At 46.5% G+C, this 6,115-nt stretch overlaps 1 long non-coding RNA gene across 1 annotated transcript; it reads right to left on the reverse strand.

The window, feature by feature from the left end:
* Positions 1–381: 381 nt before the first annotated feature.
* Positions 382–1,535, reverse strand: LOC127305205 (uncharacterized). Its single transcript, XR_007853732.2, has 2 exons — positions 1,312–1,535; positions 382–772 (listed from the first exon to the last, which is right to left on the reverse strand). It is a non-coding gene; the product is annotated as an uncharacterized lncRNA (long non-coding RNA).
* Between the last annotated feature and the right edge of the window lie 4,580 nt (positions 1,536–6,115).

Genomic DNA, 6,115 nt, shown 5'->3' on the forward strand with positions numbered 1-6,115 from the left:
TCTAAATGAAGAAAGAAAGCGAGAGGGGAACGGATAGGCACTGAAAAAGACTGTCACGTTCAGATCTCAATCGACTAGAGTCGAAGGAAGCCAGTTGCAGACTTGCAGAGCAGTAGCAGCAGTAACCGCGATCAAATCAGCCAGAGCATCGTCTCTCTTAGAGCAAGTCCAGCAGGACCCCCTCCTCTCTATGTAGGGGACACCCCTAAATAGATTCCCTCCCTACATATTGTTCATTTCCAGCAGCTCCCCTATATCATCTCCCCTATATCACATTTACATATATTTAAACAATATTTCATAACTAACTTTGTAAACGGTTAATTTTGTAACCGCCGTAATTCAAATGACTATATTTCCAACGGTATTATTTTCAACGGCTAGTTTTCCAACCGATATTATTTCCAACGGCTAGTTTTTCAGGTATATATATACAGATTCAACCCTCACACCTCTCACACATTGTTGAATCTTCCTCTGCTCTCATAATTCTCTCAATCTCCCAGTATACTTTCCAACAACGAAATGAGTCGTCGCCGTAGCTTGGCCGTGCGAATGTGCATGGAGGAATCGTCGTCGTCCGATGACGAGGATCTCTATGCGATGGCTTCAGTCGTAGCTCAGCAAGAACAAGAACGCTGAGCTATTTCGTCAAAGGTATGCACACTGAACTCTTTTCCTTTCTTTGAACTTGAGCTCAAATCAACACTACATGGATCCGCCATCAAATCAACCTTCATCAAATAACTGTGCAGCAATTGGGCAATAATTTCTATAGCAAAGCATTTGCAGATAGTTATATTGTAGAGCAAAATTGCAGTAACAATTGGACAACTATTTGTAGATAGAATTTCCACAGCAATTTAAAGCAATTATCCAACTAGAAACAATTAATTTCAGAACAATTGTATCCAAGCAAGCAGTAGCAAATTCAGCAATTTCCCTCACGTTCTCTCAAGCCCGCAGCAAACAAGCGCGCAGCTCGCCCCGCCGCTCGCCCAGCTCGCCCCGCCGCTCGCCTAGCTCGCCCCGCCGCGCCCAGCTCGTCCCGCCCTGCTCGCCGGCCTCGCTTCCACCACCGGCCCAGCGCCGCCCCGCCCTGCTCGCCCCGCCGCGGATGCCCATCCCCTCCTCCACCACTGGCCCAGCGCCGCCCCGCCCTGCTCCTCCACCACCGTCGGGGCGCCGCCCCCTTGAGCTCCCTCTTCCCATGCTATACTGCCTCATCCCCCTTCCCTCCCCTCTCCCCACCATGACCGACTTGGAGCTCGATTTTGACAAAATTGAAGAAGAAGAAGAGCGGAGACATACCTGATCGGGAGCTTGGTGGCGGGAGGAATCTTCCCCGACCGAGCCGTTGCTCTCCTCGGCGGATCGGGGGTGCCTCCACTGCCCCGATACGTAGGGGAATGGGAGGGTCTGGGTTGGGGGCACCTATGTTTCGGGGGAGCGGTAGGGGTGCTGCTGGAGTGCGTTTTCCCCCTCTATCTCCCCTATATTTCCTATCGGGGATGGTTTGGGGTACCTGCTGGACTTGCTCTTACTGCGGACGAGCCGGGGATGACGACGCGCTCGTGCCATCCTCTTCTCCGAAAGCGCTAGCACAGCATCGTCCATCGGCGGCCCCACACAAATCCCTTCCTTCACGCGGACTCCACAAGCAAACTAACATGAATTGTCATCGATCGGTACATGGTTCGGAACAATAGCTCCGGGACCTAAACGTATGGACATGCGACCCATTCCGATAATGTCCATCAGAGGCTGGCCGGGTTTCAAGCGACTGGATATATAGATAGTAGATAGAGGATTCTAACATGGGCGTACAGAGAGCAACAACGTTTCATTTCGGCAGTTCGACGCGCCGATGGACATAGCCATTTGAGACTGATGCCGACGGTGTCGACCGGAGATTCAGAGGTTGGCCGGGTTTCGCGCGACGGATGGAGTAAGGAGATGAAACCAATACCATGGGCTCGATCGCGCCGGCCGGTCTGATCGACCGATCCATCGCTGCCGGCTGCTGGCGTGTCATGTCAGGTCCTACTCATGCCAACTTGACCATCCCTGGCCTGCCTATCTGTCTCCGAATTTTCCATGATATAACTGCTAACTGACTTAATTTCCTGTGTCGTTACTGATAGTAACATGGGGATGGAGGTCCATAACAGGTGGCCTGCACCTGCACTGCACACAGGAACCAGATACATCTTGCCGATTTTTTCAGACCAATCGGCACATGCAGCTTGTGCTAGAAATATCCGCAGCAGTAGAATATGGTTCCCGTTGAGATTCTCGTGCACGCCAGGCCTTTCTCATGGAAAATCCATGCACGTTATATTCCTAATGCGTTTTATTGGTCGTGACGAACGCAATCTTACTACTTCACTAGACTCGGCTTAGCATTTGATTGAAAAACTAGTACTTCCTCCGTTGAATCGAAAAAAAAAAAAAGTACTTCCTCCGTTCCAACTAATAATTAAGGCTCGCTAGTCAAAAGTTAAGATCCTTTAAGTTTGATCAATGTTATAGACAAAAAAAACACACATTTACGATCGCCGATATTGGTTCGTAAATTTACCGTAAAATATATTTATTTCATCTTCTAGATGTTTATGTTTTCTTCTTAATATTTGGACAAATTTCGTAAGTTTTAACTTTTGACTAAATTTGTAATCCCTTTTCATCGGAACAGAGGTAGTACTGCTATTAAGAAGAAAAAAAGCCGTAGGAGAACTATATGTTTAAACACGGGCGGATATATCGTTCTTATAGTATGAGTCCATGAATAAATTTATGTTTAGGTATCGCTCATTCGTAAAACTTTCTTAAATTTAACGAACGAGTTGTTTTTGCTCTTAGGTGCAGGTGATCTCCTTATTTTAAATATATTTTAGGGGCATTTTGAAAGTCAAATCCAGACACAATTACCTGCTGATACATCTCCACATTCTAGGCGTGCAAAAAGTTGTTTCATTAAAAGATTGATTTTTTGTGGCATGTGTTTAAAAATATATTAATAAAATAAAGCTTAGCATTTTTTTACATAACTCACAGAATGTATCGGATTTTGAAACTTGATGTGAGCACACAGAATGCGGATATGCACAAGCAAATGATTTTTGTTTAACTCACAGAATGCGGATATCGCACAAGCAAATGATGTGAGCACACAGAATGCGGATATCGCATTTTTTTTACATAACTCACAGAATGTATCGGATTTTTGTCGAAATGATTTTAACAATTAAAAATATGTTTTTTCAAAGCAAGCATATACACCCGGGAACAAAAAAAAGTGTGTTTCTAAAATTTAACCGATTTACTAGAAAAAAACTAACTATATTATCATATTTAATTGATATCACCAAATTTATCTTAAAATATAGTCTAAGAATATGCTAATTTGATGTGCATATGTTAATGTTTGTTTTAATGAAGTTGGTCAAAAGTTCACTTGTTCACCCACGGAGGAAATTGTACTATTAGTTGTTTAGTATGATTTCAGAGAAAAAAAAAATAATGGGTGCACTACAAAAATATAGGAGAATCAAAGTTTATATCACTACAAGGAAAAGCCTTATTGCCGGCGCACCAGAGCCCGCCGGTGGGAACAGGCCGGTGGTAATGAGTTACCGCCGGCGCACCAGCAGGTGCGCCAGCAGTAACATCAATTATCCCCGGCGAACCAGGCCTGGTGCGCCAGCGGTATGTTTTTTTGAAATTCGAAAAAAAAGCCCGATCCAGATCTAGATCTAGCTCGGGTTCATCTAGCTCGGGTCCTCGGAAACAGTGGCTGTGTGTTGCCTTGTCGTCGTTTCCGCACTGGTGTAGGAGGAGGAGAATGAGGCCGGAGGTGGTGGTTTAGGAGGAGGAGGAGGAGGATAAGGCCAGAGGTGGTGGTTTAGGAAGAGGAGGAGGAGGAGAAGATGGCCGGAGGTGAAGGTGGTGGAAGAGGAGAAGGAGAAGGCGGAGATGGAGGTAGAGTCCCGAGGTGGAGGAGGTCACCGGAGTAGTAGTCGTCTTCGGAGGCCGTCGGTGAGTATTGCAAGGAGAAGAGCAGGAGGGAAAGAGAAGAAGGGGGAGAAGTGAGGAAGGAGAAGAGGGATGAGGGCCGGCTTGACTATATACTGTGGGTTACCGCCGGCGCACCAAGTAGGGTGGTGCGCCGGGGGTAATTTTTTTATTTTTTTCACCCAAATCTTAAATCTCAAAAAAGTCCTGTTTCTGTTTTCCAAATTACGAATCCATTTTTTCTCCAAACGGCCGTAGGCGGTTGAATTCGAATAGGAAATTTCGCGGAGATCGATTTTGATATAAAAAAGTTTTTCATCGGAGGTCGTATGCAACCAGAAAACCCATTTTACCGAAAGATGGCGCCATTTTGCATAATATATCGAAATTCATTTTTTTTAAAATTTTCATGAAAGCTAGATTACATAATACATGGGCAGTTCAAAGGATTTTATTTTTTGAATTTTCTATCATTTTCTTTTATTTTTTCGAAAACTGAAAAGGCGATTCCCGTGGGGGGTGGAGAGAAAAATCTAGGCACCTTACCCCCGGCGCACCTCTATGGTGGTGCGCTGGTGGTAAATTGTCTACCACCGGCGCACCACCATAGAGGTGGGCCGGGGGTAAGGTGCCTAGATTTTCTGTTTTCGGCCAGAACTCTTCGAATTTTATTCCCGGCGCACTAAATTTTCTGGTGCGCCGGCAGTATAGGTTCTTCGCCGACGCGGCCTAACATGGCTCGCCGGCGGTATTTTGCCACCGGCGCGCGTCAATGGTGGTGCGCCGGCACTATTCCGTGCAGCTATAGCCTTTTTCCTAGTAGTGTATAATTGTTTACTTAGAGCAATTCCAATAGTGTAGCCAACTGCTGGCTATAAGGCAAGTAACATGCAAATCCCCTCCCTGGCAATCGCCGCTCGAGCGATCGGTTTCTGTCGGCGCGGAGCGCTCGCGCGTAAGCGTGACTCAATTCCCTTTGTATCACGTAGTGTTTTAATTGCGTTCACACGTGTTCACACGTGTTCACACGTGTTCACACTAACAGCTTGTATTACTACTTTGCAAGTTGCATGCAGCCAAGAGCGTTCACACTGCATGCATGCACATGCACAGAGCATCTCTTTGGATTTGCATTTAATGAGCCAACTTTTCATCACTCTTTCATAAGTTGTTGCATGCATACACATAGCATCTCACTCTTTTTCTTCAGCACGAGGTAGACTCTCAATTCTCTTTTTGCAATTCCTTTTTCGCTGTGTTTGGATGTTGGAAAACTGGCATGGAATTGAATTGAAAAAATAAATCCAAATCCAGGATGGAAAGGAAATGGCTTCCAATTTCAATTCTGCTGTTTGGATGTGTTTGGAATTTCCTGCTGGAATCAGAGGCTGGTGACTAATTCCAATTCATGTTGGGATATATAAACCATGGAATTGGTTGTTTTGTTGAGTTTAGATAATATAAACTTGTTCGTGAAGAAAAATAGAATGTATATAGTGCAATGTGTATATATTATTTTTCACACATTATAACATAAAAATAATATAAATAAGACACAAGAACAATACGCATGTCACCAAATATATAAGTATCAAGGACAATAGCAACATGGATAATTAACATGTGTGTAACAAATATGAAAATTTGCATAGATCATCATATCCGAGACTACATCCAGCGATCTCATCTACCACTGCTAAACTGCTACTACTACGAAATTCAGTAAAACCCGTTCGTGTGCCAGGCGAGGTTTACGCCTCCGGAAGGGTACGCCGGCCACACGCTCAGAGCCGCCGAACGATCGCTGCCGCAAGGAAGACGGCGGCACCGGCTACCCCCGAGACGCCACGGCCACGCGGTTCGCCAGCGGCGCTGTACGGACCCGACCCAGCCCTGCCGGCGATCGCGCCCGCACCAAGATCGGGCGACCGCGCCCGAGCCCGCCCCGTAGACGAACGGACGGGCTCCCCCGCCTCCGCTGCTCATCCCGCCACCGCCTCCCCCGCCGCCGTAGTGGCCTCTGCCGCCACCTACACGGCCTCCGCCGCCGCCGAAGCAGTGCGCGCCTTGGAAGTTGGCGGCCACGCAGAGCAGCACCAGG

The sequence above is a fragment of the Lolium perenne genome, chromosome 6 (genome assembly GCF_019359855.2).
Source record: "Lolium perenne isolate Kyuss_39 chromosome 6, Kyuss_2.0, whole genome shotgun sequence".
In the NCBI taxonomy this organism is placed as follows: Eukaryota; Viridiplantae; Streptophyta; class Magnoliopsida; order Poales; family Poaceae; genus Lolium; species Lolium perenne.